Here is a 25,175-nt window from a genome sequence, read left to right as displayed (position 1 = left end):
ACTTCTCCAAAGAAGACATACGAATGGCTAACAGACACATGGAAAAATGTTCATCATCATTAGCCATCAGGGAAATTCAAATCAAAACCACATTGAGATACCACCTTACACCAGTTAGAAGGACAAAAATTGACAAGACAAGAAACAACAAATGTTGGAGAGGATGTGGGGAAAGGGGAACCATCTTATACTGTTGGTGGGAATGCAAGCTGGTACAGCCACTTTGGAAAACAGTGTGGAAGTTCCTCAAAAAGTTAAAAATAGAGCTACCCTATGACCCTGCTATTGCACTACTGGGTATTTACCCTAAAGATAAGTGAAAAGAAGGACCCTATGGACCCCAATGTTCATAGCAGCAATGCCCACAATAGCCAAATTCCGGAAGGAGCCAAGATGCCCTTCAACAGAAAAATGGATGAAGAAGATGTGGTCCATATACACAATGGAATATTATTCAGCCATCAGAAAGGATGAAGACCCAATATCTGCATCAACATGGATGGAAATGGAGGGGATTATGCTAAGTGAAATAAGCAGAGAAAGACAATTATCATATGGTTTCCCTTATTTGTGGAACATAAGGAATAGTATGGAGTACATTAGGAGATGGAAGGGGGAAATAAAAAGGGGAAATCAGAAAGAGAGATATGAACCATGAGAGACTATGGATTCCGGGAATCAAACTAAGGGTTTGGGGGTGGGGAGGATGGGTGAGTCCAGTGACAGGTATTGAGGAGGACACATATTCCATGGAGCACTGTGTTATACACAATGAATCATGAAACGCTACATCAAAAACTAGTGATGTGCTGCATGGTGACTAATGTAACATAATAAAAAATTATTTAAAAATAAATAAAAAATTAAAAAAAAGTTTGGCTCTAAAGTGAAAACAATAGTTCCCTTGCCTGTCTAAATCCTTTATTCTTGTACCCTTAAATTTAGACACCAAGTACCTGCCACTGTTGCTCTCAGAAAGAAGTCAAGCAGAAAGACATGAAACAAACAAGAATCAAAGGAAGCGTACCATATAATACAGGGCAAACACAATTTGAGTGTTGCCAGATCAAATGCATTAGAGTAAGTCCTACCTATAAGGTACCCTAAAAGACTCTTCCCTCAAGAAACATACCTTCTAGTAGCAGAAATATGACATTTCAAAAGATGAAGAAATTATATCACCATGAGCCCTTAGAAAAGACTTCAAAAGGAAGATTTTATCAGAGATGAAATATTAAATAAAGAATGAGTTGATTCATTCACTAATGCACAACAATGTGTCTTTGTGTCAGGCCTTCTTTTTGAGATTGAGGACTTAGTGGTCAATAAGAATTTATCAGGGTCAATCTGTGTCTGTTAAGCAACAACTGAATCAATTCTAGAGAGAGAGAGCCACTCAATGATCTGAGGCTTTCCACTGAGTTACTAAACAAGCATGCAAGAGAAAATTAAATATTTAAAATATAATATTTAAAAGCTTCTTGCAATAAAAGACTTGAATACTTTAAAATGTCAGTAAAATTATAATTCATTTGATATCGCTGCAATTGATACAATTCACGATTTCTTACTATTTCTTTGTCAGCACCCTTTATATAATTTTTCAAAATAAAATGAGTAAGGAATGGCCCAGAAACTGAAGATCCTGTGTGGCCTCCGCTATCCTCATGTAGTACCCTGGATCTTCTTCAATTCCTATGGGAAATAAATTCTGCACAGTAAGTTTTTAAAATGAATAACAAAGACCTTGACAGAACCCTGTTACTGTGGGCAGGGACCTCCTAGACCCAGTCCACGTCCTACCAATGCAGTAACAACTGTATGTTTACACTAATGAACTATGTCTAGGAAGAGTTATCAGTGCAAGCTTTTTGATCTCTTCAGCTGTTTTGGATCTTAGGATAGTAATTGCTATCAATATTTAAAGAAGCAAGCTCACAACTACCCAAACATAGCATAGGCATAATTGACTGATCATTGGGATTGCAGAATTAAGACTTCCTGCAATAAGATTCAAAAATACTTTTAAAAAATATTTTTCCTCTGGATCAACCTCAAGGATTTATGAATGAATTCTAGGGAGAAAAAACAATGATACGAGTGTTTTTCTAAATCTCTTCTCCAAATCTCTAAGACACTGAAAGAAGTTCAAGGTCATAAGTTTTGAAGATCCTGTAGGAGGGTGTATTACAAGTGGCATATAGCTATTGTCTGCCATTTTTTTTTCCCTCTCCCACTTTGGACTTGGCCAAGGCTCTGACAATGACTCCAGTGCTCCACCGTCTCTGTGGATAGGAACACCAACTTCCAGAACCATGGGACCAAGGCTTCAAGTAGCATTCCTCCCAGTTCTTCTGTTCTGGATGTGACCCTAGTTTGGCTTCTTCTCAGACTACTGTGTTCTCTACTTCAATTTCTCCCTTCCCATTTCTTCCCATCTTCAACAATGAAACAGACTATCTCCTTACAAATATAAGAAAGAATATACAAGTAAAAGGAAAGGATACCAGGCATCATGTTCACATGTGGTTTGATGTAAATTTTAATTTATGTACCCAAACAAGCAAAGTAGCAATTATACTGCCTTAATTATGATGGTTGATTTTAAAAGACTAAAAGTATGAAAGGAAGAAAGAAAACAAACAGAAGAAAAAATAGTTAAACTTAACATTTTGCTCCTGTTTGTGGTTATTCATCACACTTTACATCCAAGTCCCACACCCTCAAATAGACAAGCTCTTTCAGTGCTGACAGCATCTCTTGTGTCTTTTGTGTCTTGAGGCACTACATGTGGAATCAAAGGTCCCCTGCAAGTATTTGTGAAGTCCACATAACTAGGCGGATATCTTAAAGAATTAACTCTTATCCCTTTGGTTTTGTATAAGAAAAACTGATGGCTGTTAAGTAAATAAGTAATCCAACATATTACATTACTTTTCTTTGAAAGAAAGGATAGGATATAGAATAGGAATGTGATTATTTTTACTTAGAAAAATAACTATAAAAAAATTCAAACATTTTTAAAAAATGCTTTCAAATGCTTTCAGTAAAAAAAAAAAAATGCTTTGGGACATTATTGTGATACAAGCACTAATTTCTTTCTCTCTCTCTTTCCCCTCCATCTTCCCCTGCTCCCTTCTGTGTCTCTCTCTCCCTTCCCTTCCTCCATGACCCCCACCTCTCTCTCTCACTCTCTCTCATTCTCTCTCTCTCTCACACACACACACACACAGCCCAGAAATTCAGATCCCATTTCTGAATGCAAAATAAGGTCCTTTAATCTTCCTTTAGTGACTTTCTACCGCTACCTATTATATTATCTGGGAGTCTGGAACAAGTGTTATCTCCAGGGTTCTCCTCCCAAATATTGTTTGTTTGTTTATTTTTTGTTTGTTTGTTTTTCCCCCTGGTAGAGTGGCGTTTTCACTTAGTATTGTTCTCAGACCTAGGCCCACCCTTTTTTATTCTACTTTGTAATATTGGGACCAGGAGTCTCAGGTTACATTTCTCAGGTTCCCTTACCTTTCAGCCTGTCCTAATAGGAAACTGTGGCAAGCTCATCAAGCAAGAGCAATGGAAAAGGCATGTTTCTCTCTCTTCTTTCTCTTTCTCTTCTTCTTTCTTTCTCTCTTCTTTCTCCTCTTTTTTCTCTGTTCTTTCTCTCCCCTTTCTCCTCTTTCTTTCCTTCCTTCCTTCCTTCCATTTGTCTGTTCATTTGTTCTTTCTTTCACCCCCTCACTTTCTTCCCCCATATTTTTTCCTGTTGTATTTTTTCCTGTCTTGCTGCTTCTAACAGCAGCTCTGTAAGTTGTAGTGATTTCTCTGAAAACCTAGGCTTTGCCTTAGTGCCCCTTGTCCACATTCTCAGAGTGTGCTGTCTTTCCTGGATTTCAGTGCACCATCTCCTTTCTTGTTTCCCAGAGCTAGTCCCTGGTTTCTGCTATTATTTTCCTCCAGATTACCTCACTTTCCCTTTACTTCCTTAGCCCTTTCAACACTATGTAACCAATTGCCTCTATTAAATTCCCTCTGTTTGAAACACTTAAGATGCTTCCTATTTTTCTGACTGGACCTTGGCTGATGCATTTGTCTATTACTTGGTCCTCCTCAATCTTTTATTGGCTTGCCAAGAGCATGGGAACTCAAGAATATCCCTCCATATAAGAATCTGCAAACTCCTGGTAATATATGTATATATACTACACTTATACACACAAATACACACACTTTAAAGAGTATCCTCAGAGAAGTATACCTTAATATAACTCCTTTTATGTAAAAATTTATATGTACACACACAGAGATGTCCATATGGGTCATCACACTGACAATTATCGCTTAGTAGAGAACACTAATGGCTTTCACTCATATTTTTATATTAAAAACATGCATCATTTTATAAAGCTATTTTCATTTTGAAAAAAGGTCAAATATCTTAAAAGCACAAGATATCGTAAATATTTCATATACATTAATCAGATGTTAACTATGCAAAATATTTAAATAAGGCATAAAATATTATATATAATGTGAAATGATGTGACTACAATGTGCCTTTCTTATAACAGGCTTAATAAATGTTTATTAAACTAATAGTATTTTTGATTTTTAAAATTCATTTTGTTATTTGACACATTGTAATTTCTTCTGCTAAAGCAAAAACTCTCATAGTTGCGATCAATTCTACTCTAAGACATTACTGCATTCATTAATCTGATACCAACTGGAGTACACAATAAATAAACAAAAAACTTTGAATCAAAAGAAAATAAAGCACCAAATGTAAGACTGGCAATTACCTGTCCTGGGCACCTGTTTACTATAACTGAACAGCAGAATACTGCAAGACTCCAAACAATTTGTAAAAGGAGGAATAAGACAATTTCCACAGAACAAGTTAAAGACAGAGTCACTCCACTTTGTTGGTTTGTGTTGCAAACTTAATGCTATTTAGATGTATTTTTTACAGTGTGTTAATAATAGTAATAAAAAAAGGAGGAAAAAATGACAACATACAGCTATGTTATAATAAACAGATGGTGGCTGGAGATGGGCTATTCTCCAGCTGTTCCCATTCTTTTCCAATTCATGATCAGCAAAAGGAATGAACATTAGTGTTCCCCTAGTCTGCCATAATACTCCAAATACAAGGTTCAGAACCTCAGTGCCTTAAAACAAAGAAATTCTATACAATATTTGTTACCATTCTAAATTTAGAATTGCTAATCCAAAGAGTGAGTGGTAACTTAGGAAGTTTCAGGACTCATTCTTTTGGAATTATAGCCAAAACTTACCTACTACCTCCATTAGAAAAGACCCAACAACAATAATAATTTACATAATTTATTAGAAAAGATATATCTTTATTCTGCTCAAAATTTCTTTGGTAATATTTTGTTTTAATAAATATCATAATGGGATATATCAGTCACAAATATTAGTATACATATTTGCCATCTGGTTTATGATATATTTTTGGTGACATGAATGGACACTGATCTTTAAAATCCATTTGGGGACATATTTCTATTTGGGGACATATGCAGATAAACATATACTATACATCAAATAGATTCATCCAATCCTAGAGAATTTGTGATCTGTGCTTAGCAGTTGGTTTTATGCTGTGCAAATCAACATCTGTTCTAATTATCTTCATAACGCCTAGATTTATTACATTCTTGACATCCCATTAGGCCGTTTCAAGAAAAACTGTAGCATAGTTTCCATTTCCATCCCTTTATCATCATTCCTGAAAATTTGCCTGAATTGTATGCTTCATCATATAATAAGCCAACACTTAGCTTTGTAAAAAACTGCCAGAGTGTCTTCCAAAGTGCCTATGCCATTTTGCCCTTACATAACAATCAATGAGAGTTCATGTTATTTACCACCTCACCATTATTTGTTTCCTTTAGCTTTTAAGCCAGCTTTAAGGTATTTTTTCAGTTACTTGTAACAAATAAAATTCTATCCAATAGAGAAAGCATAGGAACAAAAGGGGGGGGGGGGACACAGACGCATAATAGCATAATATAAAAATCCACATCTGTAGTATCTGGACTGGAATTTTAGTTCTTTCATTTATTAAGTGTTTGATTTTGGACAAGCTGCTTAACCTCCCTAAATTGCAGTTTTCTTATCGGTATAGAAAACAGAAGGAATGGTTCTTTCCTAAATTGTCATAAATCCTGAACATATATGACAATGTGATGATCAGAATATTTAAAAAGAAGGTCAAGTGATAGATTATCACTCCGGAGATTAGAAAAACGTAGAGGTGTATTGTTACATTCTCTTTTCTTATGAACCTTAGATCAATTAAATTTCTTCCTTTGCTTTCTTTGCCTATACCATTAAAAAAAAAAAGTTATAAAATTGAACACATGATTCAGAGATCTCTCTTCCCAAATGGCAGATCTGAACTCTAAAACTTTTTGCTGGCCCTCATTTGATTTGCCCCTAAGCATTTAATGAAGCATAAAATATCAGTCAGTTTTGAAGCATAAAATATCAGTCAGTTTCAGCAGTTTTACTGTTCTAAAATATCAGAACAGTTCTCTGTTCACATATAAATATATGTTCACATATTTATATGTGAGCAGTACTGTAGTCACTTTTAAGTGGAGAAAACAAAGAATGAAAGTAAGATAATGCTTAGCTTTTTACAAAATGGATTTCCTCTGCCCAAATACAGAAATCAGTGAGGAGAAATTTTACTCTTACCTCAGTATTTTCTGTTCTTCTCTTCCCATGCCTACGTAAATCTCCCTTTCCTTTTCAAGCTCTTTTGTCTTCCAAGAAATAGATCTTTACTCAATAATCTTTTGGCTTTCTTGCAGGGTCCCTATCCACAAAACTTTGTGTTCTCTTACCTTTCTTAGGCCAAATATAAGAGTTATGTGAATGGGGCGCCTGGGTGGCTCAGTGGGTTAAGCCTCTGCCTTCGGCTCAGGTCATGATCCCAGGGTCCTGGGATCGAGCCCCACATCGGCTTCTCTGCTCCGCAGGAAGCCTGCTTCCTCCTCTCTCTCTGCCTGCCTCTCTGCCTACTTGTGATCTCTCTCTGTCAAATAAATAAATAAAATCTTAAAAAAAAAAAAAGAGTAATGTGAATGAAGTATTAAAATATTTCAATATGTATTCCAATTCTTGAGTGAGGTCTTCTGTAGACAAATCAATCAAAATGCAAACACCTATCAAGTGGCTGTTTTTGCTCAGGACATTGTAGAAATTCCTTGGAAGCCACTACAAAAAAGAAAAATCTCCGACTTTTTTCTCTATTGTTTTTGATGTTCATTTTTCTTAGGAACTCCATAAGCTCTAGTTAACTCTTTAGACTAACCCAAATAATTGTTGCTTTCTTACACTTTGATATTTCTAAAATATTCTAAAAGGCTTATCTTTACTTTTTCCCTTTTTCTTTTCTGTGCTGAACATCAGTTTTTTTACTTATTTATGACCATTAATAAAGTTTATAATTATAGAATTCCTCAAGATCTAGGTCATAGTGAGCTATAAAAATATTCTAAAATATGACATAACTATAAGTCTCTGTACTTTGAAAATCTGTAGGTTGTACTCAGAAAAGCAGCATATAAGTGTACGAAAATGTATCAACAAATAGTGACTACCCGTTATGTGCCAGGAACTATTACATTAGATATGAGTGAATCCAAGCTAAACAGAGTCTATTCTCTCAAGAAACTGATAGTCTGGTAGAATGTGACAAGCATATAACAAGCACAACAACATGTTTTGTGCATTGTATCAGTCAGTGTCTAACTAGGAAACTAAAAATCGCATTAAGTATAACAGAAAGAATTGAATGCAGGGAATTGTGAGATGCATGATGGGAGAGATGAGAGACAAAGAGCAAGAAGATAAACCAGAGATCAACATCAGTAGGAAGTCACTCAATCCGTGAAAAAACAAAGGGGCCAGAATCCCTACCAGAAATGAACCATCTCAGACAAGTCAAGTGAGAGCTGGAGCCATGAAATGAGCAGAGCCCCTACAAAAAAAGCAGTCTAAGGCCCAGAAGAGGAAGGAAATATCTCGACTTTCTCAGGCTTCCTTTGAGATTTTCAAAGGAAAATCCAACTAGAGTCTAGCTGCCATGGAACCTGAGGAATTTACCAGACAGTAGCCAAGATCCTTACAACACAGAGCAGAGCAAGGAAAAGGTTCAGTGATAGTTCACGGGCACATTGGGCCCAGAAATGGCACATACACTAAGATAAAAGTCTGAGCAAGGCAGAGTGGAGGCATAAAAGAACTGATTAGTTCTAGAGTGAAAGAGAGGAAAGACGAGTAAATTGTTCATAGTAGTATCTCAGAATGGACACGGAAGGAAGGAAGGAAGGAAGGAAGGAAGGAAAAAGAGAGGAAGAAAGGACCAGAAATAAATTATTTTAAAAAGGGGGGGTGGTGCTTACAATTTCATATATGCATTCATTCTCTGTTGGTGAAAAAAAAAAAAAAAGTTAGATATTAAGATGTAAATTGACCCAGAGAGAATATTTCTATGAGGGTAACAACTAAGGGAATGTAATCACTAGATAGAAACTTCTCTCTCATTTAGTGCCCTAATGGTCATGCATGAAGACAGAAAAATAAGAGCCTAGCTCATAAAAGGGAAACTTAAAAAATCCACCCTTTAGTTCCAGGGACTCCAGGAATAGTGGTGGTCATTCAAAGTCTGTAAAGGAAACTTTCATTCTACGTGTTCACTACAACATGCTAAGCTAAACCCAAAGAGAAATCCAAGTGTCAAACCTTTTTCATATCATCATTTATTTCATGCTCCAAACCTGGGAAGAATCAATAAAAGAAAGGAAAGTGTTGGGGGCATGAGTTGTAAAAGAAACTAAATGAGGCAGAGCCCCAAAGCTTCAGAAACCACAATGGAACATAATTATTATAAAGAGTCTGTGTCTATACAGCACAAACACAATAACCAAGAAGAAAATAAATTGAGAATAAATAACCTTAAATTCTAAAATCGCCTGAGACCCCTGAACAATGATATTTATCTTTCCTTTTTAAAGCAATGCACAACAGGGTCACAGAGTCTCACGGAAACCACAACCTAGGAAATTTTATCTTCCCTGACGACCTCACAAATCTTATTTTGCCCTGTGCCACAGGCATTACTATGATCGTATGCATCTCTTGATGGGAGAAACATGCCCCTGAAAACACTGGAACTAAAGGCTGCAGTGCACTATAATTCTGTCCGTGTGTTTTTATTTCATTTATGTGTCCCAGTACTTTTTTTTTTTCAAATATATGCCTGTAAAAAACAGAAAGAAACGCAAATCAGTACTTTCAGTCTCCCAAATCTACTGCTTATGTCTTCTTCTGGTTTTGTCTGCTCATAGGAAAAAACCCTAAATTCTCAAAAAGATTAATGAATTCACATTGTTCTAAACAGTTTACATGAGGCCAGCAGATCTTTCACTAAGAACAGAACACCAATATTTAATACTAGAACTCTGGATTTCATTATTGCCTCCTTTGTATTCAGCTTGTCTCTCAAAATTGTCAAGAGCCCTAAAGTCTTTCTGATGGTCACAAACACCCACTTAGAAAGCATTCTTCCTAGTCAGTGGGCAAGAAATAGCATACCGATATTATAACTGTGTCTGCAAATAAGATACTCCAAAGCTCTCACTGAAGTATGAGGAAGGGTATCAGAGAGATGCCTTCCTTAAACAGACCCTCAATCTTATCCAACATCTGTAGAAGAAAGGATATGTAAGATATTTTTATTTTTTTTTAAGATTTTATTTATTTATTTGAGAGAGAGACAGTGAGAGAGCACATGAGCGAGGAGAAGGTCACAGAGAGAAGCAGACTCCCCGTGGAGCCGGGAGCCCGATGCGGGACTCGATCCCGGGACTCCAGGATCATGACCTGAGCTGAAGGCAGTCGTCCAACCAACTGAGCCACCCAGGCATCCCTGTAAGATATTTTTAAAGATGACCATGCATATCTAACGTAGGTAAAGCAAATAAATGAGAGGAAAACTTTCTCTTAGGAACCTGTTTCTCTGAAATGACTCAGAAGTGAGGCTCGCTCTAAATGAGGTTTTGTTTCAACAAAACAGGACAATTGTAGTGTACTTAATTTGGAGGTTGTACAGCTGCTAAGCTAACTGACCATTCCAATCTAATTTATCCCAATGTGCTCCCCATGATTCAAGCTGCTTGTCAGAATACTACTGCAGGCTTCAAAAATATCCAAGAGAAAAAGCTGCCACGCTTTCTCAGAGCCCTTTATTTTCATCTTCACCCAAAGAGCTGACCACTTTCTGTAGAAAAAAGTCTGTGGAGAAACAAAGGTGGAGAAGGGCATGGAATCTGAAAAGACTATCTGGTTCAACACTTCAGACTAATGAATATCTGAATCATCCAGAACAAATACCTAGTTTCTTGAAGACCTCAGACAGGGAAAGGATAAGAGAAGGGAAAGATTTATTGAGTGCCTAATAGATGTTATCTCAGTATCTGTAACATCCCTTGATACTGAATTCCACTGCTCTCACATTATAACATTTCTTCCTTGTGCCTAGTTTTAATCTTTCTTCATTTTTTCTGTAATCTATATTTTTTTGCCCAGAATTATAGAGATTAACTGTTCAATAAACCTCTTCAATTTCATCTATTGGTACAAATGAAGACCAAAATGAAAACACCCTTTGTACATCCCTAAACCCACAAACCAACCATGTTATTCTTTATATTACCATTTCATTCTTTTCAGTATCTTCTAAGTTTCCACTTTGCACATCTTTTTTAAAGACAGAAAAATTAAATTAAAAGGTTATTTCAAAGCCTTTGTCTGTTGTATTTTTTTCTCTACATTAAAACAAGTAGGCTTATTCCCACAATGGCATCATATTGCTGACTCATTCAGAATTTACTTAGCCAAGCCCCAGGTCCTTTCCTTTTTGTTCTTGTGCACAGACAGTTCTTCCTCAAATTGTATTTATAATGTTTACTTTTTTGTCCCTAAGTAACTGAGCAAACATATTGTGGTTATAGCCAGGGGATGTTAGGAATTAGAGACAACAGGTTTTAGAGACTCACACTGGGAATCAGTTCCCTCCAGCTCCAAATTTTAGGAACAAGTCTCAAAAATTTTGGAAGCAATTTTGATAAATTTGTCCAGCTTTTTATTTTAATGTCTCATTGATAAAAGGTAAAATTTTAAGGTGATCAACAAATTATCTCAGCTGATCTTCATTCCTTAGAGAAGATATGACATATAGAGGGAATTATACTTTATGGTAGTAAGGATTTGTACAAATAAATGAATAAATAAAAAGGATTGATTGATCAAAATTTATATTGTGAATTAAATCTGGAAATGCTATAGAAGCACATGTAAACATTGGTATACAGGAGACAGAAAGCTAGCTCCTCAGAGTCTCTAGGTAGCTTTCAATAGCAACATATGAGAATGTTTCAAAAATAGAAACAAATAATTAAAGAATTCAGCCTTAGATCAAAGCTAAATGGACACTCCCTTGGAAGCAGGTATGTGTCTCCATAAAGTCTGATCACTATAGGATAGGTACTAATTTGGACATACATATACTCAGTTTTTAAATAAATGTAAGAAAGTTGTAATTACATTAACTATAAGAGATGCCTTTTTATCTAGTAGGGTTATTTCCAGCTTGTATACTGAGACATTGCTCAACTTATTCTCATAAAATCTAAGTATATACACTTTTTCCAGATAGGAATTTATTGGTACCTTACTTAGTAGCAAACTGCAAGAACTCAAACTTTACCCTTTCTCTGACACCACCATTCATTTGGTCTCTCAAGCTCAAGATTCCTAATATTTTTTATGTGAACTATTATTTCATTCCATATAGTTAGTTGTTACTATGACTTGTCAAAATTGAACTTGAGGTTGTTTTTTTTTTTTTTTTTATTTAGTATTTCCTTTCTTCCAATGACTAACATATGTGGTACCTTCCCAATCTCAATAGTCTGCTGATCATTTCAGCAGTTCTCAGGTGATCTTTTGGTCTTTGTCAATCTTTTTGTTGCTGCTAAAGTCACATTTAAAAAAAATTTTGGGGGGCATAAGAAAGTGAAACTATTTTTAAAGAATTTTAAATTGAAAGAACTATAGTATGATTAGCCCAACAACATTGTTTTTGAAAACTATGCTCTTCTGAGGTTCTATATTCAGCCAAGATGCCCTTAGGCTGCCTCTGAGGCAAAAAGGTGGTTGACCTATAAGAATTCTGGCTCCTCAGGCACCTGGGTGGCTCAGTCCTTAAGTGTCTGCCTTAGGCTCAGGTCAAGGTCCTGGGACCCAGTCCTACATCGGGCTCCCTGCTTGGTGGGAAGCCTGCTTCTCCCTCTTCCATTCCCCCTGCTTGTGTTCCCTCTTTTGCTGTCAGAAGAAAGGAAGGAAAGAAGGAAGGAAGGAAGGAAGGGAGGAAGGAAGGAAGGAAGGAAGGAAGGAAGGAAGGAAGGAGGGAAGGAAGGAAGGAGAGAGAAAGGGAAGAAGAAGAGGAAGAAGAAAAAAGAAACAAAAGGAATTCTGGCACCTCCTGGATTCTTCTTCAATAAGAATAGCATTATATACCACACCTCTATACCACACAAGTTAATCACAGACATTTTCTCATCCTGAAATAGATAAATATTCTTCTTGACAAGCTCATCTCCATTACTTAAGCAATTTTTTAAAGGCTGAATTGTATTGAAGGAGAAGATTGAATCTCTTCTCAGATATTCTTCTATAAGAAAAAGGAAAACTGAAAAAAAAAATGTTCTGGTGTGTATACAAGAAAAAAATTTCTATTTGCAATGTGAGAAGGGAATTTTTCTATTTGGAATGTAGAGAAGAATGTGATTTATAAGATGGGTACACTCCAAAAATAGGAAAGGGCAAATTTAGTTGGAATTTAATGTTAGATCCCACTTTTTTTTACCTTCCTGATGAGTATTTATGACTTCCTATTAAGTCTTACAGAGCTGTAGGGGACAAGGAATGGTATTCTTTGAATTCCCCAACCCTTCTCCACACCCATCCACTTAATTTTTTACCGTTGTCTGCTACATGTTTCTTGGTATTTAGACTCTTAGAGCATTGTCAATAGACAGAAAGCTGACCTCTGACGTCCAGCACACAGTTGTAACTTCAATTCCAAGTGAACATCCATTCGATCCCTTTGACAGTAATCCTTGCCAAAGCTTTAATACACAGGGTGACATCTCCCAAGGCTAGAACTTTTTCTTGGCAGAGGAACATCAAGGGGATGGAAAATGCTTTGAAAGAAGGACCTAAGGTTTTTTGTGTTTTGTTTTTTTTTTAAATTTTTACACATTAAAGCTTTATCTTTGCCAAGCTCTTCTTCAAGGTTGAGCCTGCAATGTCTAAAGGATAGACAATGCCTTATGAGATTTTGCTACAACGATATTTATTAAAGGACTTCATGTGGCGTATACCATCAGAGATAGCTGAAGGGCCCCGGCATTCATATTCCCAATGGGGCTCCGGTGATTTCGGTGCTCTTCCACTTGCTCTCTCAGAATTTAGGCACAGAATCCACATTGTTATACTAGGTTCACTCTTTTTTTTTCCTTAAAATTTCACTCCTTCATTTGTGATTATCCTATTTTTCATTCTCAAAATTTACATTATTTCTAATTTCATTCCTTTTGCATTTTATCACAGCATACATTAAATTATAGATACATGAAGAAAAGCTAGAACATTCATCAATTTCTTCTAGCTGTATTGCCCCACCATAGTAACACTGTGTGAGGCATTTCCTCTGGCCAAATTCATGACATTTTGTTCTATTCTAACCTTTGTTTTCTTTGTTCTGTTAATTCTTATTTGGGGTTTCCATAACAGTAATTTGTTATTCTACTTCATATAGTTCCTTATTATTCATTCCTTAACTCTCATCCTCAAACCTGTAACTGGGTAACTTTTTAATAAAAAATCTGGGTATTTTGTAGTATGTAGTGTATTAAATGGTATGACTGATCTAGAACATATACTGAATTTATTCAGCCCCCTTCAAAGAAAATACTTCATTTTAGTTTATAGCCCATGTTTATTAATATTTCTATTCTACTCAAATAGTGGAGAGGTAAAACTATAGCTCTCTAAGCAGGAAGTCTCAAGAATTAAGGAAATTTTGTGAAGGGTAAGTATCCTAAGGTGACCAGTTTTGAAGGAGGAGGAATGTAGGTTTCAAAAAACTTACTCTTCAGTAACCCTACATCTTCCTTTTCTGAGACCCAACCCTTCATCTCCCTCTCATGGCTCAAGGGCATAAGGACTGGAATAGCTCAAAACCATTTAATTTGTGAAAACTAATTACACAAATAGCATTTCATAGAGCGAAGATCAAAGATATGAAACTACTAATACCAGAAAATATTTTTTCTTTTTTAAAATATGCCAAATACATTGTGTAAAACAAAACAGAAGCATCCACTACTATGTAATTAATAATTGTCAAGGAAATTAAAATATCAATTACTGCATGTGAAACTATTTATAAAACTCTGAACATGTGGTTTAAGATGGTAACATTAGGGGGATCATATTTATGGTCCAAGTTGGGACACTTACAAGAGTGAAAGAGAGCACTACTAATAATTATGTCAGATGACAGGTATAAACTGAGACTTTCCCTAAATAAACTGAAATATATGATCATTCTTTAAAAATCAAAAAATAAACTGCATACACTTAGATATACAGCCCATAATTCCATAACTACTTTTTAATAAAAATATTGTAAGATTCCCAGATAAGTGAAGAAAAGTAGAAAGAAAAAAAAATAAAGATCTGTTATAAGGAAACCAGTTTCTATAAAAAGGATGAAAAAGCAGACAGAAGGACTACTATTATAATTAGGGAATATATGATCATTTATCCTAGAATGGAAAAGAGTGGACAATTAGAATAAAATAAGTATCTTAATTTCTTTCAATTCAAAACAAAACTTAATTATAAAATGGAGACAAAAAGATTTCTAATTTAGGTCAGGATGATTAAATTAAAAATAAAAGTATATGTTGATCATCTAAGAGTCTTGGTTATTTATCTGATAGTTTAGTCATTAGGACTGATTAAAAACTTCTGTGGAATAAACTCGAGGTTGATAGATTCAGGTGCCACATTAACTATTGCACACCTGGTTAACAGTTTACACACTTTCAGGATATGAGCACACACAGAATTTATCAATAGGCTTAAGGAATTTTTCCTAATAACTTAAAGAGTTGAAAATGCATTAAAACAGAAAATGCTTCTTATAAATATTTATAACCCAAAGCACTTATTCAATGCTTGTATTCACATGAAAATAGGCTAGGATTTGTCCTAAGAAAACGATTATAGTCTACGCCTTGTTCACAAACAACAGCAATGCTCATTTCTACTATAAAAGAAAGGCCTATAAAGGTTGCAAAAATCACAGACTTCTAGAATAGAAAAAACTCATAACTGCTTTTAAAGCTGTAAATATAATAAATCCATCGTTAAGAAAACATTCAACTTAAACAATATTGAAATACATTTGGGTCATTTAAAATAGTGTAACATTTAAAAAATCTAACATACTATTCATAATATTTGCTCTATTTAGAAAGGCTTGTAAAGCAAAACCATGCTATTCACCTTATTATCGTTGGAACAAAATTCAAATACTTAAAATGACACTCAAAGTTATTTCTACTTTCAAGACTCTGTCCTTGCTTACATAATCTTACCTGTGCTCATAAAGCCATAAACAAATATTTCATTCTATAATAAATAAATTCAAACTTATGACAAAAATATTTATAAATCTGTTTAGGGAACCTAACTTCTAATTCAATTTTGAGAAGGAAGCAAAGCTAGTGTTCTTTTGCTTTTTTGTTTTTACTATAAATTCTTTTCAGCAAACACTAATATCAGAATTTCCTACATAAAATTACAGACTTTTTTCACACAGATATGAACAGAGTTTATTTTTCATTGATATAGGGAACAAAATGTGTTCTATTTTCCTTAGCATATCAACATCAATAAGTAAAGTCATTACTTCCTTTACCAGAAAAAAATTAATACAAATCAACTCATAGAAAGTAGGGTAATGTTATTGAGTTGGGTGTTTTTCTCAAAGATTAGTAACTTACCACAAGTTCTAAATGCAGATATTTTTCATCTGAAACTCTATGGTATTGAGATGAAACAGGTTTTAATGGTGAAACTTGCCAAGACTTTTTGGTTTTACATAAATAATTGACTTTAGAGTCTTGTGAAATGAAAAATATTTATTTCTTCATTTTGTTTTGCTTTGCTTTAATTTTAAAATCTACCTTTGCTTTGTGTTTCCAAAGTACTGTGACTCTGGGAATGATAATCTGCCCCCTCCCCCAATTTTGGGCCTGTTTAAACCTCCCTAGGTCCCTCTACCACCAAAGCACTGTGGTTAGGGCAGGCATGATTTGGTGGGACCATTCATTTGTTTGAGGCTATAATTTTTGTTCCAGTAACACTTCATTAAGTTGAAATAGTTTCATTATGAAAAGAAATATTCACAGAGAATTTAACCAATGAATGGAAAATTACTAAGTTTCCAACCATTTTGATTCAAGATGAAATGTAAAGCTTACTAATAAAATTGGTTTATGTTTTGAATTTTTAAAATTTTTTAATCATAGGAGAATTAAGACAAGAGGTTATGTGCAAGTTTTCAAGTTTACCACAGAGAAGCAAAAATGGCATATAGAAATAATTATTCTTTTAAAATGTGTCCAGCTTCTATTTCACTGAAATTAAATGCAAATATATGCTTTGTTTTCCTTTAAAAATACATGTTATATCCTGGGCATTATACTTTCATTTAAACACAGAAATTCAGTCTTGTCTCATTTCATTCATTCATTTAATAGCTATTTACTGAGCACCCACTTTGGTCAAAGCATTGAAGTAGAACACCAAAGCAAAAAAACCCCAACATCTGTCCTTTCCTCAATTACAGGCAGTGATACAGAGATTACATAACCAAGGTCAAGTTATTTCATTACAGTCATGGTAAGTGGCATGTAGGTAAATTCCAGGGTACTAAGAATGTTTCTCTGAAGAACTATCACTTAAATTCACATCCAAAGAACAAACAGATCTGGCTTAGGTGAAGGAGGAAGATAGGAAAGATAATTCATAAGAATTCGCACCCTGAGGTAGAAAATAGCCTGACTCATTTGAGAAAATAAAAAGAAAAAAGGGATCCGGGGGCTACTAAAATTGGAACACAAAGAACCAAGTGGAAAAGAATGCTGACTCTGGAGTCAGACATATTAGATTCAAATCTTGCCTCCATTGTCAGTTCCACATTATATGATCTTGAGAAACCGAAGTTTCCTCATCTATAGGATAGAGATATTAATAGTTTTGATTATATAGTCGTTACAGATTAAATAGTTAACACACTTAAAAGTTTATGGTGCCATCAGGCACATATGAAATGCTACAGAAATACTAGCTATTATTAAGATTGCCCTAACTCTAACCAGAGCCTTCTTTATTGCACTTTTCCTTCTCTGAACTGTACCCTCAGTTATACACTGGGATTAGAAACAGGAATTCTGTGCATTCCCACTGTAAATGTTTCACAATGTGAAGCAAATGGACATCATGGCCAAAGCACTGTATACATTTTTAAAACACCCTTTGAGAAAATCTCTCAAACTACAGTCCCAGGAAATTCAGCTTTTCTAATTGTGGAGGTCATTATCATTATTATTTAGCTTAGTTTTATTTTAACTGTGTCTTTAAGACTGGGGAACATTAGACTCTTATAGTAAAAATTTTTTTTATTCTTTTAAATGCAGTCATCTGGTGTGAAAGTAGGCTCTATGATACAGAATAGTGCTATGTAAACATACTTATGTATCTTTGAATCAGACTTTAAATTTAAACTTTCAAGTTGATTTTCACAGTTTTTGTTCTTTCCTTTCTCTTCCTTCTTTTCTTCCTACTCAATATCTTCCTATTTTTATTCATTCTTTACTGTGTAGCTAACATAAGCTATACCTTCCTTATTTCTTTTGAGTCTTGGCCATTCAAATCTAATTAGATACTTCTTATCCTGTTAATCAATTATTTTTCCTTTCCTGTTTGTCTTTGAAGACTATAATATTTAGGCCTCCCAACTGTAAAAGGATTAGCAAAGCAGTTTTTTTTTAACATAATTTGTTATATATGCAGGAGAGGACTCCCTATTCTCTGACCTGAGGTCATAAAGTTCTCACATATAGTCTATAAATGCAGAATTTACTATAGAGACCAGCAAACCCACTAATAGTGATGTTCATAGTCCAAGTACTTATCTGACATTCCTAGTGCAATAGAAATTCAGACTCTGGATAAATCCCTCTCTGTTCTCTTGGAAAGATTCCCAGCTTTACTGATATTCACTCAGGAAGAGATTCAGAATTTTTCTAAATTTATCTGAAAATGAAACTTCTCAGAGGAATGACTATAATCCATTTATAGTTTGGCTCTGCTTGAACATCTATTCTGAAATCTGCCTACAATCATCAAAGACTAAAAGTATTCACTCCTGAAGCCCAAACTAGTACTTCCTTTATTTGGTTTCCAAATTCTGTATTAGGGTTTTCAAATGTTCATTAAAGACTTCTAAGACCCATATGCTTCCCCAGCTATCTTAATTTTAAATGGGATGCTTTTTAAATTACATGCAACATTATGAATTACATCATTTCTGTTTTCAGTTCTATCTTTTCCTGGTCATAAAATTAATAATCAGATCATTACAAAAAATTAAGCAGAATAACACACATCCGTCATCACCCACTTCTCCAAGAAAATTCATTGTATTTCAACATATTTCCTTTCTAAATATCTAATACTATTTAAATAAAAGTGAATTTATTTTCTCATGCAGTTAACTGCCATAAAAATAATATTTCTCTATTCAAAATGAAGTCTATAAAAAGTCTATATCCACCTGTCCTCTCCCTAAGAGAACACAGGAATTTTTCTTGCATCTTTGTAGCATTTTAAAATATAAAGAGGAGCACATATTATACCAATATCACCATTTCCATGGCAATATATTTTTCCAGTTTAAAAAGTACAATGAGAAAGTTACACATTAAAATCAATAACCCTCTTTAGATAGTAGGAGAGAAAGGTACCTTAAGTAGAATAAAGATACAAGCTATTATCCTTTCTGGATTTTTGCATTTTAAAAAAGCATAAAAAGAAGGCATGAAGCTCTCCTTGACTTTTTACTTTGCCAAGAAAATTTGCCATCCTGGTTAAATTATATTTCGTAATTCTGGGTTTTTTAAAGTTAAATCACACACCAAGTAATTGTGGTTGAATGTGGATCCACCCATTTGGGGCTTTTTGTAAACATACACAATTACCTAAAGTGTATTAACCACAACTATTTGTTCAGTGAGGAAATAGCATTTTTTTCCTATGTGTCACATTTGAAAATATGATAACATTCAGATAAAGATTAAACCTGTTGTCTGATTTCTAAAATGCAAAAGCAATTTCATCACAAGGGGCAGTATCCTCAAAAAGCAAACTTTAATGAAGAGGATAGAAAATTTACTTTGGGGTCATTTTAGTAAGTTTTGTACTCTACTGGGGTTTTTTCATAGGAAGAATGTAACTTTGCAGAAACAATGGCCACAGTCAAGAGATTCTCTTATACTTTCTTTTCTGTTCTTAATCCTAGGTTGATCAAAAGATCACATCATTGCTAAAGAAATTGTTTTCATTTTTTTTTCTGTTTCCTCTGATGCCCATAGATCATAGTGGAATATTACAATTATTCCAAATAACTATCAAACCTAATGACTATTAGGAAAATGGTAATTAATGATCTATAATCTTCAATACATTTAGAACCTCACCCAATTTACATATGAGATTTCTTCCTTTGTACCATCGGGAAGACTATCCAAATAGATAATACTTATCTGTAAGTTTGCTATAGAAACTGGACTGTCTAATATTCTATCCAGGATCTAATACCACAGAGTGAAAAACTGAGGTAAGTGTGGTATAGATTGGCTACTGGTAGTTGGAGAGGAAAATCCATTGAAATAACTCACACCTTGCTTATCTTATCCTATGGGATTGAGATTTTGGCCAATATTGTTCAGATTCTCCAACACACACACTGTTGCTGCTTCTTCATTTTTTCATCATGCAAAATACTGATCTTCATCTTTTCAGCATGTAGACAAGCAGTCTACACATTGGGGTATGTGGATCAAAATCATTCATTAAGGTATAGGGAGAAAATAGCAAAACTTCTATTCAATATTAATTTTTATTGAAAACATAATAAAAATTGTCTTAGTAGGATGTATTTTGACTTTGTCATTGGTGTATAATATACAAATGAACATATAATTAAGAGGAATAAATATTCTACACATTTTTACTATAGAGGCAAAGAATTAGTAAAGTTTAAATTAGCTGTCTCCGCCAGCTAATATTACTATAACAGAGGATGTTCTTGGGAAAGTAAGCAAGAACTCTCCCTATCCCACCCCTGCTTGTCTTCTACAGAAGTGGAGGTATGTTCCCAGTGGACTCCTCATAAAATTAGGCATACTTCTATAAGGGGATTCTTTATGAGAAGGCTTTCTTTATGCCTGAGTGGGGAGTTTTCTGGCTACATTTCTAAGAGTATTTATGTTGGTCCAGGCTTCAAAATAACCCCACCTTCCAGGATTTACATGTTTGTGTAGTTCTCTTCCCCACTGACTAGGGCTGACCTATATAACCCAAAGAATACTGAATAAATCACCATGTACAACTTCCAAAACTAGGTTTTAAAGACATTATGACTTCCATTTTACTCTCTTGGATCACTTACTCTGGGAAAGCCAATTGCCACAGTATGAATATATCCAAGCAGCCCTTAAGGTGAGGAATTAAGACTTCTAGAATATCTAACAACAAACCGAGGCCTCCTGGCAGTACTCAACAAGGAATCAAGCTTTCCTTGCAACAGCTAGCAAGACACTGACACCAGCTGCCAATAGCTATGTGAGTGAAACATCTTGGAAGCAAACCTACCAGCCTCAGTCAGGTCTTCAGTTGGCTGTGGACCCACCCAACATCTTTACTACAACCTTGGGAAAGACCCTGAGCCAGAAAGACAGAGCTCTGCTACTTCCAAATTATTCATCCACAGAAACTCTGAGCTGATAAAAGTTTATTGTTTTCAGCTTCTAACTTTAAGGGTAATTTGCTGTTCAGCAATATACAATTAATATAACTTAGTTCAATCATCACTATTCTAAATAGAATATAAATATACACATCAAAACACTGGGCACACCTTACTAAAATAATGAAAAAATAAGTTCCCTTCTGTACATTTGACACTGTAATATTTGTAAGAAGCAGAGAAGGAAAACTGACGAGTAAGCTTGAGGAAAATGAGTCAATCTTTCTAGGACCTCAGAAGAACAGAGTCAAATTATCAAATTGAAATATTTATATACTTTTCCAAATGTTGCTAAACATTCTAGCCAATTAAATTTTCCCTAATTCTAACACACCATAGAGGTATAACTCTGGTCTTCTTCTATATGACAGTGAAAATAGCAGAATTTAGTTCCTTCTTCTCTAAGATCTATATGCCTTGTTAAGTTTTTCACATTTTACTTTCTTTTTGAACTTTGAAGAAAAGCTATTGTATACAGGTACATGACTGCATTAATCCTATATTCCCAACAACACCTAAATATATTGTTTAATATCTACTGATCTCATATAATCTAAGAAAATTTCCCAATTAGTTTTCCAAATATCTTTTTAATCCTCTTTCAGGAAATTAAATTATTCTTGAAGGAGAACAGGTCTTGCTTTTCTTTTGTTGTTTCTTAGAGTGATTAGAAATATATTTTGCATATAGTAAGAACTTAATCAATAAATCTGGATAACAGAAAAAAAACAGTAGACCAGTAGACTTTTGTAAGAAATTATACTAATATCTAGTATAGTCAAATAAAGTAAATTAGCACAGATAAAATTATTCTATTGGTCAAATAATGAATGTACCAGTATAATGATGTGCCATAAATCTCTTGGTCAAGAGCCCATTGGCTTTATACTACAGTATCAGTACCCATCAGATAGGTCTGATTTTACTTTATACTACTAAAAATATTGAATACCTAGGATGACAAGATTATAAGGCATCTTACTTACATTTGAATTATGAGCTTACCTGGCCAGAGTTTCTGTAGAAGGCCTACAGTGTCCATATGAGGCCCAGAGTTTCAGCTGCCCATTTGACCCACTGATGATTAGACCATAAGTTTCCTGATAGGTCCCGTCCATTAGCTGACCTGAGAGACCTATAAAGGGGAGAAAAGACTGATTGGCCAAATCCTTTCTCGTTTTATAATTCTGAATTTTTTAACAAGGGGGCTATGTAGTATGTGTGATTGTCATGCTGGGCCATACACAAACTCATGAGAAAGAGAAAGGAAACTGATAAAGGGAAAACACAATAAAGCAGACTTGAGTAGAAGAGAGAAAGTCTTTAAGACACCTGAGAAGTAAGAATTATAGCTTAATTCTTGCCATAACATTTCTGGTTCCATTTCACATAAAATTTGACTGTACTGTTCCTCTGGATCCTTATGCTAACTTCCACTCCCTTCTAACCTGTACAACTCTGAATGGTTTTTGTTCCTTGCTCCATCAAAAACCTTGGCTATAACATTCCTTTAGGCTAAATATAGAAATGAATGGGAATATTATATCGATAAAGTAGCATCAATGAAGATGCAGAGCTACTTGAGAGGAATAAAAATCAGATAAAGCTCAATTTACTCCTCTTGTTTAAAGAAACTTTTCCATGGCAATCTCATTTACCATCACAGATTCAACTACTAGAAAGAGAGATGATTTCCAAATCTCATCTTCAACCCAGATCCCTCCCCTGAGAAATTCAGATTGCCTCCAGGCCTATCTACCTAAATTTCTAATGACATTTTATATTCAACAAGATAAAACTGAAGACCATCATTTCCCCTTAGTTAATTCTGCTCCAGTATTTTTTTTTTAAGATTTTATTCATTTATTTGACAGACAGAGATCACAAGTAGGCAGTTAAGGCAGGCAGAGAGGGTGGGCGGGGGTGGGGTGGGAAGCAGGCTCCCTGCTGAGCAGAGAACCCTACGCAGGGCTCCATCCCAGGACCCTGGAATCATGACCCGAGCCAAAGGCAGGGGCTTTAAACCACTGAGCCACTCAGGCGCCCCTGCTCCAGTATTTTCTATCTTGAGTAACCACCATCTTCCTCAAGCTAGAACTTAAATTCACCTTTGGCATCTTTTACATCCTCATTTCTCTCTTCTCCCTGCCCTTATACACCTTTTTTCCAAGAGCTGACAATTGACCTGTTTAACATTTCTCAAACATGCATCCTCTTCTTCATTTCTAGCATTACTGCGCTAGCTCATCAACCCTCCTCTGAAGCAGCCAAAGCAGAGGTAAATGTGCTCACTTACCTGTCCTTTGTTACATAAGATCAGGAATCAAACTTAGTCATGGAAACTTTCTCTCCTTATTAAGGAGAAGTAAGGATGGGAGGTGACATAAGTGTTATTTTCTCCTCGTTGCTGCTTCCTCATTTTCTTCTCCCTTCTTTCTAAAATCACCCAGTGTTTCCACCATGAAAAATCTCATGTCATTATTTATTCATCTATTAATCCTCATTTTTGCTACTGATTCACTCCTAAGCCTTTGCACCTTGATTTATTAGTGATTTCATTGTTTGTTCATTCAACACAACTTCTATCGCATTTCTTGGTGATGTTAACATTCACGTACAAAATCTTCCCGGCACCCTGACATCAACTGGCATTGATTTCCTTTCCTCTAGTGATATTTTCCTCAGGGACATCTCAACTTTACATTACCAAAAAAAAAAAAAGCATATCCTTTAATGTCTGAACTATAAACACTCCATTATCTTATCATCATCTCTTCTTTTTCCATTCGCTCCATCTGGTGTACAATTCTAAAAATCCTTTACCAACACCTGGACCCTCCACTGATCCTAATAATATTCCATGCCTCTCATTCTCCTCATTTTCACTTCACTCAATTTATATTATACTACATATCATTAGAACTGCATTCTTGCATATGCCCTAAATTCTTTGGACTCTCTCTCCTACCATCTCACTGACCTCAAAAGACCTCAAGCTCTGATGAAATTCAATTCTTTATATATTCTGTCCTATCCCCCAAGTAGCTGAATGCAGTCAGAGAAAAGCACACGTCCTTTAAGCTCAAGTGGAACCTTAAGATTATGTAGAAATTTATTTTCCTAGTTGATTCACTCTCCTACTCTTTCAGATGACTTCCATACTTTCTGCTATTTCCTCAAACTTTTAGCACATCCTCTTTGCTTGCCATTCCACTGAGACAACAGAAACAATCAGCAAAGAAGCTCCATTTGCACATCTACCTACATATGAACCCACATACCTTGTCTTTACTCCTTCTGGGAAAAAATAAAATATCAGTGCACTGCTTAAGGTTGATCTCCCCACTTGTGCACTGGAGCCTAGCTCCCATCTCTACTCAACAATATTATTCTATCAATATTTTCCCTCTCTCCTGCCTCATCAACTTCTTTTTCTCTAGTGGGTAATTCCAACAGATTATAAATATGCTGTAACACACCCCATCTTACAAAGCATCTCTCCTTTGGGGCACACATCACTTTAAAGCTTGCTACTGCCCCATGCCCTTACTCTTCTATACTGTCAGGCTTTTCAAAAGAATGGTTTATCAACTCTAGCTCCAATTTCTCTTCCTATTTTCTCTTCAACCTACTACAGGAAGGCTTACACCACTACCAGTTCTCCATTTGAATGTCATCAATGAACTGCACATTGACAAATCCAGCAGGAATTTTCAGTTATTATCTTATGTGAACTATCTGCAATATTTATACTCTCCTTCTTGAAATATTTTCTTCTGTTATTTTTTAGGTATTCCCGATTGTGTTTATTTTTCTTCTATCTTTTCAAACCACTTTGCTGGTTCCCATCTACCCTATTCTCCAAACACCCTACTCTTGCTGTCAATTTCTAAACATTGGAGTTCTCAAG

General features: G+C 35.1%; 1 long non-coding RNA gene across 2 annotated transcripts in view; it reads right to left on the bottom strand.

The window, feature by feature from the left end:
* The window catches only part of LOC125098105 (uncharacterized), a 231,376-nt gene that overhangs the window by 99,732 nt on the left and 106,469 nt on the right, over positions 1-25,175 (bottom strand). For both annotated transcript variants that reach the window (XR_007126722.1, XR_007126721.1), the window contains exon 2: positions 22,271-22,400. This is a non-coding gene — a long non-coding RNA (uncharacterized LOC125098105). The remainder of the gene's footprint in view (positions 1-22,270; positions 22,401-25,175) is intronic.

Source organism: Lutra lutra, chromosome 4 (genome assembly GCF_902655055.1).
Source record: "Lutra lutra chromosome 4, mLutLut1.2, whole genome shotgun sequence".
NCBI classification, from domain to species: Eukaryota; Metazoa; Chordata; class Mammalia; order Carnivora; family Mustelidae; genus Lutra; species Lutra lutra.
The sequence above is the reverse complement of the archived record's forward strand: the minus strand, read 5'-3'. Positions and strand labels throughout refer to the sequence as shown.